Source organism: Podarcis muralis, chromosome 2 (assembly GCF_964188315.1).
Source record: "Podarcis muralis chromosome 2, rPodMur119.hap1.1, whole genome shotgun sequence".
NCBI classification, from domain to species: Eukaryota; Metazoa; Chordata; class Lepidosauria; order Squamata; family Lacertidae; genus Podarcis; species Podarcis muralis.
The window spans coordinates 95,477,320-95,501,890 of NC_135656.1; the positions used below are offsets into that span (position 1 = coordinate 95,477,320).

At 39.8% G+C, this 24,571-nt stretch overlaps 1 protein-coding gene across 20 annotated transcripts in view; it reads left to right on the top strand.

Moving 5' to 3' along the window:
- The window catches only part of FOXP1 (forkhead box P1), a 526,973-nt gene that overhangs the window by 210,668 nt on the left and 291,734 nt on the right, over positions 1–24,571 (top strand). For 18 of the 20 annotated variants that reach the window (XR_013392008.1, XM_028719402.2, XM_077925035.1 and 15 more), the window contains one exon: positions 12,680–12,745. The gene's annotated coding sequence lies outside the window, so the exon portion shown is untranslated. Of the gene's footprint in view, positions 1–8,809; positions 8,955–12,679; positions 12,746–24,571 lie in introns of those variants that run through there. The other 2 variants (XM_028719397.2, XM_028719396.2) reach the window with 1 other exon arrangement.

Sequence of the window (24,571 nt, forward strand, 5' to 3'; positions counted from 1 at the left end):
TTCAGGTACTTCAGTTTTACTCAGTTGCACATGAGGTGGATAACTTTCAGTAAACTCTTCTGTCACCTATGAGTATGGGGTTGGGAAAGAGGTAACTAATTCTATCTGCCCACCCTGATCCCTGGCAGCTCCACCAGCCTGGGCATGTTTAATTATAGCAGAAACATGGGGGAGAGTGAGGAACCTTGAGGCCAATTATTGGGCATCCAACGCATAGATTTATAAAATAATATCACTGCCTTTGCTTGTTGATTGGATTGCTACTGTTTGTGGGGGCCAATTGACGGGTGCTCATCAGTGAGAGTATAAAGTCCCAAGAAAGATGTTTAAATCTGATCCCAATCTCACAGTGAGAACTTGACTTTGGGGACAAGCAGCCCTGATGTGAGTAGGGTCCTGAGTATCAGCACACATATTAGTGAAGCATAGAATAGTAGAGTTGGAAGGGACCTTGAGGGTCATCTAGTCCAACCTTTGCGACCCAGGAATCTCAACTGAAGCATCCTTGACAGATGACCATCCAACCTCTGCTTAAAAACCTCCAAGGAAGAAGAGTCTTGATTTGTTGGTCGGCATATTTTAATAAACTGAGCAGAGTAAGAGAGTGATAGTGAGGTACTGGGGGGGGGGGGATGTAGTGGATTTTAGACTGCTTTTAAGCTTCTGTTTTGTCAGCATTGTTTTACAGATTATAATTACATTTAAAATTATTGTGGATTTCTTAATTATTATATATGAGTTGGTAGGGTCATCTCACCATGGCCCAGACATTATAATTGTGATATTCTTTGCTGTTATTGTGGTGTTCTGTTGTTACGTTTACTGCTGCTGTTGTTATATATCATTTGTAAGTCACTTTAGGATTTACTCAAATGGAAAACAGCATAGAAATATAATCAGTCAGTCAATTCCGCTCCTGAAAAGCAGCATCCGATGTAAAACCAGGCTCACTCTCGCATCTGTCTTCTTTTCATCCTATATGACACAAAACTAGAGCCATGAAGAAGCCAAAGTTTTGTCTGGTATATTGCACCAAATACAGAGTGTTAATATGGGTATTTTTTTAAACCGCAAGTACATTTTTGTGGTTTCACAACTCTTAGTGTGAATGGTTAGGAAAAATAGAACTGATAACCCCAGAGGCAGAAATATTTTCCCCCTTTTATGATATTTATTATTATGCAAAGATGTTCTCTGGTGGCTGCCTATCAAAACTGTCTGTCTGTCTATCTGGCAAGAAGCATATTATTTGGTTGGGTGCCAGCACTGTGGGCTAGTGAAGGATATGGGGATACGTTTGGGGAATTATCCACTAAGCATGTGCTTAGCCAGATAGTTCTGTTACATGTCATTTGTTTTCCTCTTTGCTGCTTAAATGAGTTGCAGAATTTTACCCTATGCCAGCCTTTCTCAACCTGTGTGTCCCCAGATGTTGTTGAACTACAACTCCCATCACCCCTAGCTAGCAAGGCCAGGGCTCAGGGATGATGGGAGTTGTAGTCCAACAACATCTGGGGACCCACAGGTTGAGAACCGCTGCATGCAAATCCAGTGCACTTGAACATCACAACAAACCATGGTTTATCATAATGGGAAGAAACCTAACCCCCAACTAGTCCACATACTCCTCCAGCTGGGTTAATTCCTGTCACAGTGTGCAAATGCAGCCTGTGTGTGTGTTACAGGTTGTATTATAGGTTGTGTTAAGGACATACACCACATCCCAGTAGAACTTACAGAGCTTTATTCATGACATAACTCTTAATATTTAGATGTTAGCTGATTGGCACAGATTTGTTTCTATTTTTTTCCTTTGAGGGCCATACTGATCAGAATTTTTTAATATAAATTATGTTATTATTAATAATAAGGCAAAGAAAAACAACAGGTTTTTAACAGTATTTTGTAAAATGAGAATTTAGAGGGATGCTGTGTGTCATGCTAATTTGTCTGTGCGTAGTTAGATAAACTAATTATTTCCATCAGTTACAAAGCAATAAAAAATAAACCCTTACACTGGTGATTTAGAATGAGCAGAGGTGCTCTTCTGCTGTGTTCTGCTGCCCAAGTGGTTCCTTCAGGGTTGACTGCCCCCTTCTGTCTGCTGAAAGTGTGAGAAGGTGGGAGGTACCGTATTTTTAGGGGATGCACTTTTTCCCCTCCAAAAATGAAGGGGAAATGTGTGTCCGTCCTATGGGGCGAATGCAGGCTTTCGCTGAAGCCTGGAGAGCGAGGGGGGTCGGTGCGCACCGACCCCTCTCACTCTCCAGGCTTCAGGAAGCTGTCCGCTAGCCGTGGGAGAGCTGCGCGAAGTCGCGCAGCTCTCCCACGGCTAGCGGAGAGCTTGTCTGCACCCAGAAGCTTGGGGCGTGCTGAGCTCATCACGCCCCAGGCTTTGGGCTTCGCGCAGCTCTCCCACGGCTTGCGGATAGCAGCCTGTTCTGGGGGCTGTGGTCGGGGGAAGCTCGGGCTTCCCCCGCCCCAACCCCGCACCTGGGGGGGAAATATTTTTTTCTTCTTTATTCCCCCCCCCAAAAAAAAACTAGGTGCGCCCTGTGGGCCGGTGCGCCCTATGGGGCGAAAAATACGGTATGTTTGCAGTATCCCCTCCCATGGAGGTCAGTGGAAAACCCTGAAACGGGGGCTTCCAAGGGTGGGGAGTGGGCAAGGCTGAACTGGTATGGGATCCATTGGACCCCAGACCAGTCTTGCTGCTGTTGCCTGACAGTATCGGGTCTGATGCAGATGCAATCTCTGCACCAGCCTGGTGAGCGGTTGTGTTGCAGATGCGAAAGTGGCTCCACTGCTTTGCACAACCCAGGTGAAGGGGTGTATGTGTCCTGGATTGCACCTTTAGTCATACTTTCAATGGGACAAGAGTTAATCTTAAGTCCCATTGATCTCAACCAGTCTCTAATTATGACTACGCCTAGATCCAACCCATAACTGGTCAGAGTTCGAGGAAATAGTGGATGATGATGGTTTCAAAATTGTACAGTGATATGGCATTTACTGGAGTGGCTTTTCAGCTGAACTTCCAACTTTTAAATATTGCTCGTATTTCCTTTGAAACCATATTATGCTTCATTTCCTGAAAAAGACTAGTGACAGTGAAAGTATGCATGTTTTACTACATATCAGTTTGATTTACTTCGCTGCCCAGTCACGGCACAGTGTAGACAAAATGCATGTTCTACTATTTGTCATTTCTATTATTTTAATATGCACAGCATTTCAGGTTGCGATTTCACAAAATAACCTTGGTTGTCTAGTTCACTCTTATTCTGACCTTACAGATCAGGAGCTGATATTGAGATGCAAGGACATGTCTTGTTCAGGGACATCTAGTAAGTCATGGTAGATAAGGGCCACAATTCATATACGGTAACTTCTTCAGGTATGTGCAAGGATGTGCACATATCTGGTAGGTTAAGTGGTGTTTCCTCTCATTAGAACAGCAACATTACAACTCAACATTGAAATTCCCACAGGTTCGAAAGTGATTTCCTATGTGGCCTTGGGGAGAAAGGATGTTTTTTTGCATTGGTATTTGTATACTTTATAAAAAAAATAGTTTATAAAGAGAAATGCACTTGTTTGTATACTTTTAAAACACCATATACATACACACAGCTTATCCAAGTATCCTTGTCTCTTTTCCCACCCCGCTTTAAACAAGTATTATGCAGGAGCAAAATAATCAACTTACATAGTGGTTCTAAGTGTAGCATATTTAAGGTTGAGTTTATCCAGATTTACAATACAGTGGTACCTCGGGTTACATACTCTTCAGGTTACATACGCTGCAGGTTACAGATTCCACTAACCCAAAAATAGTACCTTGGGTTAAGAACTTTTCTTCAGGATAAGAACAGAAATTGTGCTCCGGCGGTGCGGCGGCAGCAGGAGGCCCCATTAGCTAAAGTGGTGCTTCAGGTTAAGAACAGTTTCAGGTTAAGAACGGACCTCTGGAACGAATTAAGTACTTAACCCGGGTACCACTGTACTGTACCAGAAATTATTCTTTGAACGCTGTAAAATAATGTCAGTGTAATCCCATGCAACAAATGTACCTGTTTATTCAAATGCTTAGCTTAACTTTGAGGTATCCTCTAGGCAGCAAGGATGCATTATAAAGGTTAATTGTAGTTCCGTTCTCATTTCTGCACATGAAATGGTGAAGGGTGTGCTTTCTTGAGACAGATCTTTTTCTAGTTTTCTCACCCAAGTAGTAGAGGCATGTATCTGTGTGTGTTGGGAGATGAATTACTCTTCTGCCAGAAGCAGACGTTCCAATTTTGGGCCTGGTTCCACTGGCAAAGTCCCCACTGTAGTTGCTGCCAGCTCATGAATGATGGGATCAGGCCTTTATTTGGAGCTGAGAGCACTTGATGTGGAAACAGGAAATGCACATTTCTAACCTTCTAGAAACGTGTGTTGACTGTTTTCAGTCACAAGTCCAAAGTTTCTCCTCCTTCCAAACAATGGTGCCATTGTGCCCATCGTATCTGATTAGTTCTTGAAATGTTTTAGTAAGTCTCTCTTAAAACATTATAAGAAGATAATCAGCTGCCTTAGAAGGTCCCCATCTGGAGTATAGAGTTCTTTTGCTGAAAGATGTTTTGCCTTTCTGAGATAGCTCTCGCATTTCATCATCTGTTGTGCAGAGATGAAGTGCATATGAAAAGTCAGTGACTCTCAATCCATCTGTTGTTATTATTTTCCACTGATAATTGGCTCGAACAATGAAATGTCTGTGTCTGTAGCCTTTGAAACCATATACCCTGTTTATTTTCTGGAGGTCTCACTCCCCTCCCCCAGTCTCTGTACTGTATGTGTGTGCGCTTCATTTTCCTCTCAAGCATATAGCTAGTGGAGCTTGCATGAAGATGACATCTTTGACTCGGTGCATCAGGATGTGTCACTCAGACATTTGAATCTTGAATCCCCCCGCCCAGCCCAACAGAGTGCTATGGAGAACAGGCTTAACAGCAGGAAAGACTGTCAGATCCAGAATGCAGTGTTATTCTACCTGAGTAGCAGTATTTATTTCAGTTTCCTTATTAAAATATTAATTTAAAATCCAGCATCTATTAGCTATGGAATTAGATACCACCTATAATTGTATATTATATTCAGTTGCATCCAGTTTTGCACGATGCAGAGCATTAATATTGGATTCCACTAACAGCACTTCCATTAGCTTGCTCAACCAGTATGAGATATATGTGAGCAAGAAGGCATAACTACCAGCCAGAAGTGCCAAAACAGTCATTAGAACCTCCATGGGGATGGACAAAGGCTTTTACACAGCGATATACTGATTACATTTTGTTCTATGGTTTATTTGCATCAAGGTTAGATCGCTGTTATCTATGCAGAGAATATGAACACCTTATTTGAAAGGTTGTTTCAATGAATAATAATAATAATGCAATAATAATAATAATAATAATAATAATAATAATAATAATAATAATAATATAGTGAATAGTAAAGGCATTTCTTATGGACTCTCTCCGTGAGGTATTAATTAAAACCAATCCTCTTAAGCATTTTCCCCCTATCCGGTCAGGAAATTGAGTTATTTAGTTCCTTTTTTTTTTAGGGGCAAGGTGTGCAAAGGGGACAATATTTGTCTCATAACCTGTTGGCACAGGGAACTGGGTTTTTATTTTATAGTGCAGCTCCTGATATATATTTTTCTTATTAGAATACCTGGTCTATGAGTTGACCCAAAGTCACAACAGATCCAGTTTCCTTGTACTTTCTCACATGCTTCAAGAGAAATTACAGTTGCATGGGTATTTTCTAGCTTTGCTAGTTGAATCCAAAGCTCTTTTAAAGGGTTATCTAGTAAGCACTGCTGTTGGATGTCTTTTGTTCATTTAACTGGCCAGGATCCAACTCTCACCTTGGTGCAGGCAGAAACTGTAAGCTCATGGGAGGGAAATACTTTATTTTAGCAGCACCCCTTTAATAAATATCTCATGGTGTGTTGTGCTGGTGGGCTCCCCTTTTTTAGCGAGGTCTTTGAAAAAATGAGGGTAGCCCCCAAAAGCAAGTAAAAGCCCAGATGCAGAAGCCCTCTCTTGATAGTTTGAGTGCTGCACATTAAAGCTTCCTTGGGTTTCCAGTGCTCATGTAAATGAGAGGTTTTCTTTCATGTGAATAAGTGCGTGATAGACTGTGTATCAAATAATTCTAGAATCCAAGTAAATATAAGGCCTATTCTTAAATAGATAAATAAGAAGACTACATGTGGCTGTCACATTAATTGTTATATTTTGTGGCTGTAGAAATATGTCAACTCAGCTAAGAACAGTCATATTACATTTTCTTTTCTTTTAAAAGATCTCATTACTAAAACTAACTCGCCTGGGATTTTATAAGATACTACTATAATTTTACATCTACATATGCCGTTTAAATGTGTGTGTGTGAATAGTTGTAGTAGTAGTAGTAGTAGTAGTAGTAATAATAATAATAATAATAATAATAATAATAATAATAATAATAATAATTTATCATAGTAAAAAGGCTAATGAGTAAATGGTGCACTAATCCGAATTGGAGTCTCTAAGACGGTTGTCTGGCACCTTGTACACATCTTGGCAACTCCTACAGCCAAACTGGTGCCAAAGGTAATTGCTCTGCTTTCCTTTGGACCACATCAGTGAAGCCGAGAAGTGGGTTTTGTTGTCTGTGCAGCCTAGGACCTGTATAAACACTTCCTAGGCTTGTGTCCCAGGAAGGTCACTTTGGTGCTGCTAACACAGTGGTTTGACTTTACCCCCAGAGGTGTACTTGATTGTCTCTTGAGACAGATGGATACCAACAACAACAATTGGCTTGCCACAGCAAGAGCCACAACAATGTCACCCCCCCCCCCAGTTTAACACAGTGTTTTCAAACATACAAAGATGGCTGGGTGATGGAGAAGTTTGGGGTGGCTAGGGAGGCATGCCTTCTCTCCTCCCCATGTCCTTCTAGGCTTCTCTGCCTCCTTGGACACCTTTATTCAGCATACCAGCCATGCCCATGCAGAGCTTGTCATAGGCCTGGGGCAGGAGTCCTGTTAGAATAAAGTTATAAACTCAAACAAAAAAGCAGTGAGTTCCTGGTGTGTGCCCCCAGTTGACTTAGCCCTCTGAGGCCCAGGTCAAGTGTACCTGGCTGCCCCCACCCCACTCTGCAGTTCATTTGCTCTCATCCAGTCCATTACTGAAGCCAGACACCAACCCACATCTGCTGCCACTCTTGCAGATATAGACTTCTGAGCCACAGGCCTTGCCGATGGGGGTGTGTGTGTGTCCTGGAGCAATCTGCTAGGCAGGCCAGATTCAGGACCTTGGCAGGCCAGATCTGGCCCACGGGCCGTAGTTTGAAGACCCCTGATATAGATGTTACTCAGCTTGAGGGACAAGATTGTTCCCCGTGAAATCCCATATGGAAGACTGTGCAGCATCCCCTTAGCACCATTCTGTGGAGATGGCTGGCCAAATAAGAACAGGATCCATTGCAAAACACTGCTATCCAGTCCCTCTTTGGGCAGACACTCTAGGAGGATACCATAGTTGATGTTAATGAAAGATACTGAGAGATCAAGGAGAATCAACAGGGTCACCTTTGTCTGTCTATGAACAGAGGTCATTGTACAGGGAGGGTAGTGCTCACATTGCCTCCATGTACTAATACAAATGGTCAAATTTTGTCTTTGACAGATGAAATGTGTACGCTTTGGAAATTCATATAGGGGATGGCGTGTAAAACAGGGCTGGGGGAACCTGTCACCCTCCAGATATTTGTTGCACTCCAGCTCCCAGCAGCCATACTTTGCATGGCTAAAGATCAAGGATGATGGAAGTTGTAGTCAACTTTTGAGGGTTTCTATTTTGTTTTGTTAATCAAGATGTGTATAAAATTTAATAAATAATAATTTAGCAACTTTCGGAGGACTACTTCCTTTCAAGAAAACTTGCATAGGATTGTTCTGCAAACTGTTTTGGGTCATCTGATGGGGGGGGGAGAAGTCTGACATAAATATCAAATTTCCTCTCCCCATTCCAACCTTAATAGAAAGTATATTTGCTTACATTGGATTGTTTCTAAAGCAACAGCATTCTAGAATATTCTGCACATTCTTTTTTTTTTGAAAAAAATGACAGTTTGAGCAATAAAATTGTTTCTATTTCAAAACAACAAGAAACAAATCCTGCCTTTCTTTTTCTTACATGCGTCAAAGATGTAAGTTATAAAGTCCTTCTGGCCCCCCAAACCCAACAGCTTAGCCTTTAACATTTCCACTTAGAAATTAGTTTAATCAATGTCAGTGGAATTTACTTTTAAGTATACATGCTTAGAGACTCAGTCAAAACCTGTAATTCTGATGAATTTGAGGTTTAATTAAAGAAAGTATGTTCTACCTACTGGATTCTTTCCTGCTTGTACGTCTCTTTGTCTTTCTCTGCCTTGAAAGGTGTGTGGGTGAGGAAATGTTTTCTTTTGTAACGGCAAATGTCACTTCAGTTCTTAATATTGTTCCTATTTATTAGTTGTTATTGCTGCTGTTTATGGGGGGGGGGGGTTGCGTGTAGCTATGTGATCCTTTTGAGCCACCATCCCTATTAAACAGGCTGTGCAGCTCCTGAGAGATCAGGACAGGTAGAATGCACAGCAGGCGTCTGATTTGAGCCAGTTACTCATTTGCCGAGTGTTTGTGTTTATGCAAAGGGGCCTCTTCCTGCATATTTAATCTAGAGTAAGGCAGTGGCTTTTGTTGTGTTTAGACCACATACCTTCAGTCCTTCCTTACACTGCAGCCAATGTTGAGGCAGAGAAAATCTGGCTAGTTAGAAGTAAACCGTATGGTCTTTCCAGAACTCTCAACTTTTTCTTTACTTGATTGGGAATTACTGCAACAGCTCAGACCTTTTCTTCCTCTTCATTAATGGGTAAGTGTGTATTATTAAAGATCATTATCCTTTATTGTTCCTCTTTATAAATAATGTTCAGAATTCTGTCTTGTTCAGACCTCTTTGCAGGAGCCCCGGTAGTTTAGGGAGTTTGTTGCAGCCTTTAAGGTTTGTGAATCCAGGTGTTTCTTTAGGGTTTACTTTTTCTTGTGCAAGTACCTGAACCTTAACAGCACACTGTTCTCTGAGAGTAGGGAGAGGGAGAGCTTTTTTGTCGGGCATTTTTGTTTGTCACTGTAGGGGGGGGAATAGTTTCATTGTTTACTAAAAGCTTTCAAATGGCATGCACAATAGTTTTGTTTTTGTAAAAAGCAACAAGACAGTTGTTTCTGTTTTGTCCTCAGTTAGAGTCCTCACCAGAATGTGTGTTTTATACTAGGGATCAGGTTTTTTTTTTCCTTTTGTGGAAATTGAATCGTCTCTTCATTGATATTAATAGCACACTAGAGATGTTAGCTATGATGCAGAAAGTAATAGGACTATAGAGTAGGAAACCTGATAATGCAGCGGGAAAGTGGGATGAGGGAAGCTGACAGTCCTATTGCTTCTCTGTGAGGGGCAGAGTTAGCATAATGGCATCCTAGTTTTAACTGTCTACTAAAGGCATTTTAAATATCACTTGCTGTTACTTTTAATCTAGACATAATTGCTGCTGTGTGTTTTCTTATCAACTGCACCAGCTCAGTTCCTGATTGAATCTGCTTTAAAAAATGAAAACCCATGCTTGAAACTGTATTTATGTATGTACTCTGTATGAGATTCGTGCAGCCTATAAGAGAATGCTGGCTTCTATTTGAAAGTCAAATGAGAGGGGCTTTTTATTTATTTATTTTTGCTTTTTAAAGAGAAAGACAAATAAAACCCTCATGTTTGTTGAAAATATGATTATTGTACATCGAGGCTAGAAGTAAGAATTTGGGTTACCAATTAACTATTTCCTTCATTTGAGTAACTCCTCTTAAACAGAAGAGTGTGCTATTCTACCACATGTTGGCAAGTGTGAGGATCTGAATAAAATTTCACCAATCTTATTAAAATGTGTAGGGATTTTTTTAGTCTTCTTGGGTGCAAATCAACAGACACATTCAGAAGCATTTTATTAACAATAAGACTGCTTAAAGCCCCCCCCCCCACTTCGTAGCAACATTGCAAATAGCTTATCCAATTGTTAGTATATTACTTTTATAGTCTTTCTTTATGAGGAAAAAGCACCTCAGTCAAAGCACCTTATGTGATTAACGCTATTGTATTCTTAAATTTTGATTGATAGAGATAATAGTTTTCACTTAAAAATACAGACAGGTACTTTAACTTTCCATGACAATAGCTATTTGCATTTCTTTTATCTTTTTGTTTAACATTTGTGGGGGTTGGGACAGATTTGATTATTAACTCTTATTGCACACTCTGGTAAGTGCTAAAACAAAGCTTTTGTCAGAGCTTCAAAGGTACAACAGCAAATATTGTTTTTATTGTTTCAATATTTAAAGGGTGTTAAAGGATACCTCAGAAATATTTTCACATGACCATGGCCAAGAGTGTCACTTTCTTGTAAGGTAATATAATAGTCTCCCATCCTTCCCTAGAAAAGATGCCCAGACTTCTGTGTTGCTGTTTGTCTGTAAGGAGGAATACTTTTACCTGATGGAATGAAAAGACTAGAACCTGCGCAGCACATTTCTCTTTACCTAACATAAAAGAGGGAGTGAAACTGTTAAGTTCATAGGAATCTGAAAGCTGCTATAGAACGGAGGGTGGAGACTTTTTCATCAGCAGAACCATGCAGTGTGGGTCATTGGTGGAGTAGTAAAATGCATTTTGTGTGTCCAAATTTGAGATTTGAGATTTTAATGCAAAAATGTCTTAGATGCGTCAGCAAATTCATATATTGCATGAGATGTCAAAATATACGCAAGGCCCCAGTATGCATGTGCTGTTGAAGTGTTATTTAGGAAGCTTAAGCCTAAATTTAAACAGTGTACGTATATAGGAAGGAAAACACTTTTTTTCTAATGCATTGCCTCAGTGCCTGCAAATACAGCTGTTGTAGAGAAGAGGGGTGGTGGTGGAATATTCCATGTTATTGCCTTTAATTCTCCAAGTTTCTTAGTTGATGTTTCTAACACAGCTGCATAATTGTTAAAGTTGGCACTAATTTTTTAAAAAATAATTTTTATTGGAAATTTTATTTACAACATAACATAACTCCCCACCCCCAATACAGAAATCCACCTTTATTAAACATGAACATAACATAACATATAATAAGCATAACATACAACAATACAAACAACCAAAGTTGGCACTAATTGATGAATAAAAAGTTAATAGATCAAAAATGCATAGGAAGATTTGATTACTTGGAAGATTGAAAAAATAACTGATCAGCCTGTTACAAAAAAAGGAACAATTTAGAGTTTATAATTTTCTAATACAGGTGACAGATTACTTGTTTAAATGACCCTTAATGTCCAAAGGCCAATTTACAAAAAAGGCTGCAATGTTAGGGAGAAGGTTGTTTCAGAATACTTCACAACAAACTAGCCTTCTAAAGCTGAAGAGTATAGTTCCAGGAGTAATGTAGCACTTGCTTTTCAGACATGTGGATTGGTTTGTATTAAGATTTTCTATAATCCGTTGAAATACACAGAAAGCACCCAATTCTCATTGATTTCAGGAGACATTAAGCACCTGTAACATTCAGTGGATTGTACCTGGGAAAAAAGCTTTACGGGTTGTCCACAAATGACTGTGCTGTTCTTCAAATGATCAGTGCTTAGTTAAATTTGGAACAATTTGCTATTAGCACATAAGCTACTTACCAACGTGTTTAGTAATGTGATGTTGAATTAAATGTAAGTGCTATTCGTAGTTTGATCTATTAACTTGATGCAAATTAAATTTTCCCCACTTCTTCTATACACTGATTATATGACCAGAAAATGGAAGATAAGTTTTGTTTCTTAAAGGATTACATACCGTTTTGCATGAAAGAGAATACTGTGATGTTTACGTGATAAAAAAGCACACCCTCCCTTTAGATCACATAACTGTGTACTTTTCCACTTTTTAATGGCACCAAGTAATCCTTGGTATACTTGGTGTGTTCTGCATGACTTACAACGGAATTCCCTAAAAACAGTGATGTGTATTTATTTTGTAGGGGAAATGTCTGAATGACGAAATCAGTTCTGTTGATATACTCAAGGCAGCTTATCTAGAAGTATATCTTTTGGGGTTAACAACAAGAGCAATAAGGACTGTGGTAACAAAAGTAAGCCTTAAAAGAATTAAATCAATACATAGCCACATGTATATGTTGCACTGAAACCTACCCGATCTCTGAGAACAAAGGCTTCTGAGTAATATATTATTTAAAGTGAGAATAAATGGATAAACATCAAGATTGCGAAAGTTTGTGCTAGCGAGAACAAAGTCAGTTTCATCTGTAGAGTTTTTCTTTGCCCCCAAAGATTATGTTTTGTTTGTTTGAACTGAGCTTCACAATGGCCGCTACTGATAACTAACTGTCCTGTGACTTGATTGTTTTTATTACCTTGCTCTGAAAGTCATTCACCATTAAATGCAATTGGATTCATTTGTTGTTTTATTTACAGTTGCCCTTGATAATATCTCTGTGAAAATATCTCTCATATTGTCGCTAGACCTGGTCAGTCATGCTGTTGTATCCATTTTGTTTCCAGGGTAAGAAGATTGACCTTTTTTGGTTGGCTGTAGCTGAAGATTGCTTGGCCGAAGCCACTTAAAAGGTAAATAAATTACATGTTTGCACTTGATTTCCATGTGGAGTGAAGCAAATGCATGGGTTCAGTATCCTGCCTTACTGCCTGTTTTCCTGTGAATGTGTCACATGGTACTGTGAAGTGCTTCAGAATCCTGTTGGAACCCAGTGAGAAGTATCAGAACTGTAAACAAAAGTAGTGGATTATTCTGGGAGCTGTGGCTAAATCATAGTTCTTGGAGAGTGAAATCCTATGCATGTTTACTCAGAAGTACTGTGCTCAATGGAACTTTCTACCTAGAAAAAAAAATGTATTTAGGATTGCAGCATTTTCCTCACGGCATTTTTCTCACAAATGAATTGCAGCCTCAGATTTATGTTGTATTTAACAAATAGTATATTTCAAACTTCTTTGCTAGCTTTGTATTTCCTATCCTAAAGGTATTTTGCGGCTGGTGGTTATAGCAGATTTTGGGTATGCTTTGTGTAGCTGTGTCAGTACAAGCTGGAATGTGTTTCAGTGTAACCCAGAGGTTGGCAACCTAAGGCCCATGGGCCGGTTCCAGCCTATGAGCTTCCTGGAACTGGCCCACGGCCGTTCTGTGGATTGGCGTTGGAATTCTGTGCTCTCTTTTTTTTGCAGCACCATTTTTTTTTCTCACCGTGGGGACCGACTTCCGGGTCGGAAGAGTGCCAGAAATAGCGTGTCCACATGCACATGGGCGTTCCTCAATCCCGGAAGTGCACCTGAAATAGCTTGAGTGCACGTCCGGGTGTGCATAGTCCGGCCCACCGAGAGGTCTGCCGGGGAGTGGACTGGACTGGCCTCAAAAAACGTTGCCGACCCCTGGTGTAACTAGTATAAAAAATGCTTATGCGGTTCAGACTCATTGGCCACTTTTGGATGCCATGAGGTTTTATGATCAGCCCTCTTCCTCCTCCCTTGTAGCTGAGCGTTCAGAGTTTTTGCTTCACCCCAATGTGCCTTTTTGTCTGAGTTGAAAAACTAGGGTTATTAATTATGGTCTGTTTGAAACTTGCAAACCTTGAAACCATGGTTCATCAAAAATGAAGAGAAGCTTCTGAACAGCTCCACCTGGCTGTGCAGCAAAAGGAGAAGGGAAGAGGCAAGCCTATGGCTCATCTCAACTCTCAAGTACACTAACTTATGTTTTACATCTGAACATTTGCATTGATTTCAATGAGACTTACTACCAAAAAAGTTTTTTTAAAAAAAAAACAATAATTCAGTGCATTAGCTGTCCTTCATTGTTTCTGACTCGAAATGAGGCAGTTCCCTCTATCCTTATAGGGGCAAATTACAATTAAGACAGGCAGTAATGTCTGCCAGTATTTGGAGATGAATCTATGTTATCTGGCTGATGTTCATCTGGCTGTTTTATATTCACTTTCTCTCAGAAATTAATAGTTAAGTGCCATAGCAACAAGCATCAGTCGTGTAGCTGTAGGTAGTGAATGCTCCATTATATAAAGTCAGTAACTGTTAGTCTTTGGTCTCTCAGTATCATTATGTGTTTACATGCAGGACAGTTATTTTATTTACAGTTTTTAAATTATTCTTGAATAATCTGAATACAGTGGTACCTCTGGTTATGAACTTAATTCGTTCCGGAAGTCCGTTCTTAAACTGAAACCGTTCTTAAACCAAGGCACACTTTCCCTAATGAGGCCTTCCACCACCAGTGCCCTTCCACCATTCAGATTCCGTTCTTAGACCAAGGTAAAGTTCGCAAATCGGGACACTACTACCAGTTTTGCAGAGTTCTTGAACCGAATAGTTCGTAAACAGGGCTGTTCTTAAACCAAGGTACCACTGTAATAATTATTAAACGGTTCATCAGGATATCGGGAGTTACAACTGACTATTATGCAATGTTAACTGTTGATAACAACAGCTTCATCTATGGAAATATTCAAATTTAGCTGTAATTGTAAAGTGAAAATATAGCTTTTGCAGTCATTCCGAGTGGGTGGAAATTACTTTATTGGTCCATAAGTCACAAAAGTTTCAACATTTTCTATCATACATTGCCTTTTCCGATTATGGGATCATTTCAGTGTTTTTATTTATTAATTAATTTTGTACAACTATGGTAGTGTCCCCTTCCATATTGAGCGAAGGTCCGCAGAGCAATATACAGAGAAGGAAGACTGAAGGAAGAGAAAGCTGCAGTCGCTTCCAAAGCAGAACCTAGGCATACACCACCAGCCACAAAATAACTTTAGGATAGGAAATACAAAGCTAGCAAAGAGGTTTTGCACTATGGCAACAAACTTGTGTGCAGGAGAATTTGCCATGTTGACTTGCCTTATATAAGAGAGCAGGTACTGAAGCTATTAACTGGGAGAAGTTACTCAGTATACCACATATACTGGCTGGTTGGCTACCACAGACACATGTTTTTCCTGCTTACCTGTATTCCTGTCAGTACTATTTTCCATCATGATTTCATATAGAACATTGGCCCTTCTCCTTTTTGGTAGGAAATGAACAAAACAGGCATATGTACTATACAGTAATTTGCATTTTGCCTGGAAACTTACAGGCCCACTTTCATCCTGTTGAGAATGGAAATCACCAAGACAATAAAACCCATAGGAGTGGGTGTCTGTAATGGAAATGGTGATGGAGCGCTAATTGGAGTAGTGCCATTGAAATAAGAAAGGTTAAGGGTTTGGTTGATTGAGATCAAGCTCAATTGCTTTGATTGCTTAATTTCAGGTGAATCCTGTTTTGTGTGTTAGTGATCAAACAGCCAGGTTGTGCTTTTAAAAATCCTACAGGGATATTTTTGTAGTCCTTAAACCTATATAAAAAGAAGGGAATATTACTGAAACAACATTTTTCTTTCAATCTTTCTATAAATTTTGAAGATTATTTCAAGGGGGGTGGAAATCTCTGTTTATTTGATATATTTTATCCCACTTGAGGCAGGGCAGAAACTGCAGCATAAGGTGCTACCATACAATTCAATATACTCAACAATGACAATGTTAAGCAGAAACTTAAATTAAGGTCAAATATATGTGGCACTAAGTAGACAGAAGTCGATGTTTTTCTGGAACTCTCTAGCTTTCTCCATAATCCAGCGCATGTTTGCAATTTGGCCTCTGGTTCCTCTGCCCCTTCGAAATCCATTTGCACTTCTGGGAGTTCTCACTCCACATACTTCTTAAGCCTGCCTTGTAGACTTTTAAGCATAACCTTGCTAGCATGTGAAATGAGCTCAATTGTGCGGTAGTTGGAGCAGATACTTTGGCCACCTCCTGAGAAGAGAAGACTCCCTGGGAAAGACCCTGATGTTGGGAAAGATTGAGGGCACAAGGAGAAGGGGACGAGATGGTTGGACAGTGTTCTCGAAGCTACTAACAGGAGTTTGACCAAAATGCGGGAGGCAGTAGAAGACAGGAGTGCCTGGCGTGCTCTGGTCCATGGGGTCACAAAGAGTCGGACACGACTAAACAACAACAAACAAATGTAGACAGAATTATACACTTTTGAGTTTTACTAATTTCATTTGGAGAGAGCTAAGCATATGCTTAATTCTTCTACTGATATTTTTTAAACAATTTAATGTTTGCTGGATTGTGCCCATAAATTTCAGATCTATACATTCTCCTAGAATTTGCACTGTAAATCATAATGTATAATTAAGTTGCTGTATCCAAAACCACCTTCCTTCAAAATAAGTCTCTAAATTAAAATATCGGATTTCTAGATAAAGACATACACAGAAGAACATGCTTAATAATGATGTTAGCTTCTTAGCTGCATACATTTGTTTAAATACATAAAAGGCATTTTAATTTAACCAAACAAATTCATTTGAACGTTACTGGTTATTTGTATACTGAAAACAGAAGAGGAAATTCTATAAAAACAAGTAAGTTTTTCTGCTCTCACATTGGCCGACCAGAATCCCATGGAAAATCTACAAGCAGGACCTGAGTGCAACAGCAGTGCCTCTTGTGAGAGCAAATCCCATAGTTTAAATGTGTGCTGTGTGAAGAAGGACATTTTTTTGTCTGTTCTGAATCCTCAGTCATTCAGCTTCGTTGCATATCCGTGAGTTTCTAGTGTTACAAAAGAGAGAGAAACTTTTCTGGCCGCTTTCTGCATCCCATGCATAATTTCACAAACTTCTATATTGTATCACCTCTTAACTCACCTACGAAGTCCCAAACGTTGCAATTTTCCTCCTAGCGGAGTTTCTCTATCCCTTTGGGAATTTTTGTTGACCTTTTCAGAACCTTCTCTAGCTTTGCAATATCTTTTTTGAGGCAAAGCAACCGGAACTCTACACCAGAGTTTTCCAAACTTTTTATATTGGTGACACACTTTTTAGGCATGTATCATTTCACAACACAATAATTCAGTTTTACTGCAGCCAGAGGTTAAACTAATCCCTTTTCAGTCCCAAGAGGTGTGCAGGGAGCGTTCACACAAGACACCTACACACTGCATCTGGCACACTAATGCAGGCATAGGCAAACTCGGCCCTCCAGATGTTTTGGGACTACTACAACCACCATCCCTAGCTAACAAGACCAGTGGTCAGGGATGATGGGAATTGTAGTCCCTAAACATCTGGAGGGTCGAGTTTGCCTATTTTAGTTTTATTTTTAAAAATTGTATACAGCCGTTCATCGGTAGATCTTAGGATGGTTCACAGCATAAAAATAAACGATAAAACTACAAAATACATTATAAAAACAGAAATAAGAAATAATGGCGGGGAGGGGGGGAGAGAGAAATAGAACCAATTGCCAAGGACTTGTTTGTGTCATTTGCAACAGGAACACACACTTTCTAGCATGTTCTCACGAACAGAAGGCTAAAAATAAATAGCAAAGAAGAATCTCAGTTGTTATGAATCTGTTGAGGGGTAGACAAACTGTTTTTTGTGCAAAGGTAGGTTTTCAGAAAATGTCCAGACATTTCATAGCAGCTTTGGGTCAGTACAGTTGACTATTTCATATTTTCAGACATCACAGAATCTTGGACCAACACAGTTTAGAGACTTGTATGGGACTAAATTTGAGGCAAAATTCAGGAGTCTGCCACTGCAATTGTTGTCACTCGCAGTAAACTAAGCCTCTCTCACCTGGTTGTCATATCTTGCTTTCTGTCTTGGGTCAGGAACAGTTTTGTGATTTATGGAAAGATACATTGTTTTAAAACACATAGTCAAGCAAAGAAATTAAAGTGAAAGCAAATGAAACTCACGTAAGCACCTTGGCAGTATGCCTTGAAATCTACAAATCCTACCCATTAACTGAATGAAACACGATGTGTGTTGGAATCAACATGGTATAGTTTGGCTCTATCAGATATAACAAAGTGTTACCTGAGGAAGATTAGATTTGGAGTTCCTTCATGCTATGCTGAATAGTGATACTTTTCGTGCTATGTGACCTTGTTGATGTTATTTGCCAGCTTTGTAGAGTCGCACAGCTCTCTTTAAAATGGGCATTGTTAAGCTCCTGTTGCATCACTAGGGTGTTGTAAAAGTAACTATTCCAGATTGTTTTGAGATCCTTGTATAAAGACAATAGGAAATTATTAATTGGGTCCCCCCCCCCAATGGTTAAAGACATAAATGGCGTTACAGCTGTACACTGTGGGTGGACAGTTGTCCTCTTTCTGCCAAAAGGACTGTGTATGTTCTTATCACAAGAGACAGAAAATGTAAAACAATTTATATCACTGAACTGGAAGACTACTGTGGAGAATAGATGGATGAAACTGTGACTTTTTATAAAGCAATTGGGTCAGGAAGATTTATAAATTAGATTAGGACATTTTGGATTAATTTAAAAACTATTTGAACAAATCTCATTAATATGAGCCACTAGAATGCTGTATCGAAGACTTCAAAGATTTGCCAGAGGAGTTCTCTATAGGCTATTATCTGCTCTAGTTAATCATCTCAGGAGAGCATGTTTCTTTTGTTTACTTTTGGCCCATTTAATTTTTTCATGCCTTCCTTAACCTTTCTGAACATTAAATACAGAATATGTCTGTGTATATTATATTGGCTCAGGTGTGGTGGCATGGGAACACAAGGGCTATAATTTTAGACTTTTCTCCTGTTCTTCAGATAATATTTTCTCAACTGTAAAAGTTACTCTTTGAGTCATGTTTGATGAGGGTGTGTTGGTGTGTGATTATCCTTCTACAACATATGTAGAGAACATGGTCCACCAAACTAGTTTCTGGTCTTGAATATTTATGATGGCCAACTGGCTTCTTACTGCCTTAGTGATGTACTTGTAGATGGCTTTTGCATTGCATAGTTGGGGTTGTAATTTGGCCTCCAGCTTGTTCATTCATGACATGAGCTCCTTTTGTTATCAATTAAATGGCAGGATCTGAATGGGGAACTATATTTTGCTTGGCCTTTGGTAGTTTGTTGTGTCCTTCTGAGCAGGAAGCAAGGTCGCAAGTAGTGATAGGAAGGTACCACTCCTGTATTGAAGCTAGGGACTTAAGTATTGTGGCAGAAATGGCGACCCTTAAAGCTCAAGTAAAGGAAGTAAAGAATTTGCTTTCTGCCATAGTGTAGCCTTTCCTGTGGTTAATTGATGTTAGATGTTTGAATAGAACATAAACAAAACTTAAACATCAGTTGGTATGAGTACTATACTCTTTATGGTGAGCCATCACCCCAGTTAAAATCTTTATTATTAACTGTGCAACACAACAAGCACAATAGCTTGGTGGTTGGCATATGCCTACTTTGATCCTTAGGCCTCCTGCAATTTTTCAGATTTCAGATGTCAAACTAAAATCTGTACACTGACAGGCTCAGTGTTGTTTCGAATTGTCTCAGAAGATCAAAGCTGTTAGCAACATTCTAAAAGATGATTGATCATCACCATGGTGTACATGAAAAGCTGATTAAACCTTGGAAAAACACAGGATGCATTATTTTCTTCTGATCCAAAATACACATTCTGTATAATCTCTCGTGTAGATAATCCAGAGGAAAATTATGATCATTGATTCATTTGAGCAACCTGAAGCTGGTCTATTCAAAATGGGGAAGGTTTTATGGATATTCCAGAATGAGGGTCAGCTCTGAGGCTGAATTGTTCCTCCTTTGAACTACAGGGGAATTCTCACTTATGTGGGGGTTCCATTATTGAGCGCCACATGCATCTGCGAGATGCGTTTAAGTGCCATCCATTCTGTTCCACCCCACCCCAGCCCTGTTCCACCCGATTCCGCCTCTGCCTTGCCCTGTTTTGGTGCTGAAAATGGTATGCACATACTCTTTGTGCACATTTGGGGTGAGGCCTGTAGATACATTTAACTTTGGCTGTCTGGTGCCAGAAGGTCATATCCAGTGCAAGTCCTACTCAGAGTAGACCTGTTGACATTAATGAACCTAAGTATCTGTAGGATGCAAGATAAATCATTTCAAACTGATAAATATGCTGACCTAGGAATTCATAGGCTTGGGTATGTGTAACTCAGGCCTCTTTTTCCGATCCTGTGATATAGACGTTGTTTGAACCATGGTGTAGCAGCTACAATTGGGATTGATGTACTAGTGCAGCTGTCAGTCGCTAGGGAACTGACTGTACCATGTTACAGGCTTATAAGTAAGGAGAGGACAGAAAGTGGTGTACTATGTTATGTAGTATCCTATTTGGATGACACTTGAATTGCAAAAAAAAAAAAAAAAATGAACCCAGGCCTCCAGCCATTAAATAATCTATGGCTTATTAAATGTGGGGGTGTTGTTGTTGTTGCTGTTGTTGTTATTATTATGCTGTCTATTAGTATGCCCTATAGTATGTTTTTATTATTATGCTGCGTAAAGTATGTCCTTAATGTTGTACACCACTCTGGGATCTTTGGATAAATGGCAGTATATAAATCGAATAAATAAAATAATAATAATAATAATAATAATAATAATAATAATAATAATAATAATAATAATAATAATTCTAGAAAAAATGAAGTCAACTGATTTGGGAGCTGGGTACTTTTGAATTGAGTCAATCAGGTGTTATGTACCCTCCTACACATATGAAGGACGGAGGAGACACATCAGATACATAAAATATGTTACAGTAACATTCAACTAAAAGGCAGTTTATCTGTATTCACTGCTGTGTATTTCTAGTGGATCTGCAAAAATACATGGGAATGATATAGCACTGGCCAATTGTGGCTGTAGGGTACTGTCAGTGCCTGGCTATCCTTAGCACCTTTTTTAGCTCTGTTTTTCTTCTGCTTTGAGTGGTTTGCAGTTGGTCCTGGGATGTTCAGCTACTGCCTCGGTCCTCCTGCCACATCATTCTTGGCTAGGCCATACGTCAGGAAAATTCCTGACATGTCCTGGTTTTTGGGTGCAAAAAATGGTGTTGGGGGAATTGTGCCAAAATAGCAAAATGTCTGGGGAAACACAGGTGTATGGCAACACAAAACAGCTTAAAGAGCTTAAAAACACTATTTTGGGGGGAGGTTTCCCCACAAAAGCTCAACAATTTTTGGGGTCTTCCTAAAAAAAGCTGTACAACTTTGTGGGTGTCAGGAATTTTTACTTTTTGAAATATGGCAACCCTATTTTTGGCTCAGCTGTATGATTCAGAACATTTCCCTTTCCTTTTCAGTCTTGTTCTATAGATCACTCGTAAGCCACTGATCCTCTAGTCCAGTGTTTCCCAACCTTGGGCCTCCAGCTGTTTTTGGACTACAACTCCCATCATCCCTAGCTAGCAAGACCAGTGGTCAGGGATGATGGGAATTGTAGTTCAAAAACAGCTGGAGGCCCAAGGTTGGGAAACACTGCTCTAGTCCCATGTCTAATTTTTAAGTGACTGGTTTTTTAGCTCTTTTTTTGAGTGAGTCACATCTGATGGTATATTTTATGATGATCAATGTGTCTTCTGCTCTGGGGTGGCCATATCTTGAAACACAAGTTGAAACATATTATTAAAGCAGTTGAGAGTTTGTTCCCATATATTTTTTCCCATCGTGGGTGCGTACACCTGTGTAAACCTTCAGTATGGAAGTTCTGCACACATGCCCATGTTTGAAAGCTGCAGTGTATACCAGCTCCTACACAAGTAGAGTGGCAAAATAAATACCTTCTGTATGAGAATGTGCATGCATTTTCCTACACCCATGTAGGAAAAAATGTTACATATGAAATAGCCTTAGGTCCTTTTCGAGACTACTGTGATATATTTTTTTTAAAATCCTCATTTTTTCCTTTTAAAATATTTGCTCTCCTGCTCTGTTACTCACTATATGTCACTTTGCTTTTTTCACTTTTATGTAATTGTTATGAGATCTGCAAAATTACTTCATTATTCTAGTGAGTTTCCGGATATGAATCACCCTAGAGGCATTTTTGTTTGTTTGTTTTTGTATGACCTATCTTTGCTTCTAGCAACTAATGACTCCCTTGTCCTAACCTTAAAAGCTGACGCTCACTCCCTTATCTGGGGTGACTAGTGGTTCTGCATGGACACCTGAATTGTAAACTGAATCTGCCCTACATATGGGTTGCTTCTGGTCTCTCTCTGGCCTTAAAGAGTTAATAGAACTCCCATATGTAGTCAGTGATCAAGGATAATGGGAGTTGTAGCGCAGCAACATATGAAAGGCATCAGGTTGGGGAAACCTGGTCTAAACTATGGTTTGTTGAAACATGCCAATATCAACAAACTGTAGTTTAAACTAACCATGGTTTGTCACTTTTTGGATGTAATACCCCAACTGGGATTTGTTTAAAACAGGAATTGGATGCTTTTAATCTTGCAGTTTGTCAGAGGAGGGGAAGCAAGGTTGGTATGTATGGGCCTCAGGTTTGAGCACATTCTAAATGTTGCTAAACTATGGTTCGGTGTTGATATCCAAACTGGGTTGGTGACAGAGGGAGACAGATCAACAGCCTTTTCTGTAATAGCCTCAGGATTTTAAAACACTTTTTGGAATGATTTCAGAACAAGAAAAGTTGTTGAAATCTTGGGAGAATTACCCTTTTCTTGGGGAAACTTGCCTCCTGGCATCCACAAGAACTCTGTATAGTGGTACCTCAGGTTACAGACGCTTCAGGTTACAGACTCTGCTAACCCAGAAATAGTACCTCGGGTTACGAACTTTGCTTCAAGATGAGAACAGAAATCGCGCGGCGGCAGCAGGAGGCCCCATTAGTTAAAGTGGTACCTCAGGTTAAGAACAGTTTCAGGTTAAGAATGGACCTCCAGAACGAATTAAGTTCTTAACCTGAGGTACCACTGTACCTGCTTCAGTGGATGATAAAATATTTCTGATTCTCTGTTGCTGTACATGTGTTTCTGTGTTGTCATGTGTTGTGAATAAATTTCTCAGCTGAAAATTTGGAATACTCATATACATTCTAGCTGTCTGCAGTTGTGATGAGGGACTATTTCAGATATTAAGAGAAAGCCCGTGTCATGTGGCAGGGAATATTCTGTGAGCTCAAATTTATTCTTGGTTGTTCTGTGTCAGCGTGTCTGATTATCCAAAATGCTGTACATTTCTTGAGTGAGTCTTCTATGGGCTGGACTTCTGTTTTTATAAAACTAAGTGATTTTGATCTCTTCTATATAGATTGGAAGTACTGGGGAATCTCATCTGGTCAGTGCTTGTGGACTGTCCAGCTCTAATGGATAAAATTCTAGGGCTTCTCTATTGGAACTCATGAATTTATCAGACAGTTTTCTATTAGGTTTCTATTAGGTTTCCCTTAGAGTCTAACTAGATACATTACTGGCGACATGATTCCAGCATGTCCGAGGCATTAGTGGTGACATGATGCCAGCGTGTCGCGGACACTAATAGATTTGAACTTGCTTCTGTTTAGACATCACTGGGAAACCATTTTCTGCACATGAGCCACAAAAACCTTTTCACATGTAGATTCTTTTTTAAAAAAAATAAATTTGTGTGTATACTCCTGTTTGAAATAAAAAGGTTTAATTATGTACAAGAAGATGGGCCACATTCTATTTTATACTAGTACGTATATACAGCAGCAGTTGCTAAGGTATGCTCACTTAAAAAGGACAGTGTACCTTTAGGTTTTGCACGCACGCACGCATGCGCGCGCATGCGCGCACACACACACACACACACTAAATGGAGAAAATTAGCAAACTAGATTATTCCTGCTTCTGTTTGCTTCTGTACTGCTCATACAGCACCATGAACTTTGCCACTAACCCTGAGTGTACTTACATAATCTGAGCATTGGCTACAAGATTAATATCTTCCTATGTTGATTTGAATATCTGTAAGATTTTGCCACATTTTTTTGAGAGGCAGGCAGACATCAGAAAAGAACAGCTGTACTTCCTCTCCTCACATTTCCGTGCTTCATTTGAAGTGGGTCAGAAATGTGGTCTGCTGATGTGGGGGGGGGACCCCTCCCACTGCATTAAATGAGTCAAAGAAGCATGGGGGGGTGCATGCCACTGTTGCTTTCTTTCATGAAATTTTGTATCTCAAAAATTCTAATTTCGGAGCTGAAGCCTTGGGGGGCTATAGCCTAGTGGTTTTGTGTGCATAAGATCCCAGCTAGGAGAGCTAAATGGAGGAAACTGCCTAATACAGTGGTACCTCAGGTTAAGTACTTAATTCCGGAGGTCCGTACTTAACCTGAAACTGTTCTTAACCTGAAGACCAGTTTAGCTAATGGGGCTTCCTGCTGCCGCCGCGCCGCCGGAGCCAAATTTCTGTTCTCATCCTGAAGCAAAGTTCTTAACCTGAAGCACTATTTCTGGGTTAGTGGAGTCTGTAACCTGAAGCGTATGTAACCTGAAGTGTATGTAACCTGAGGTACCACTG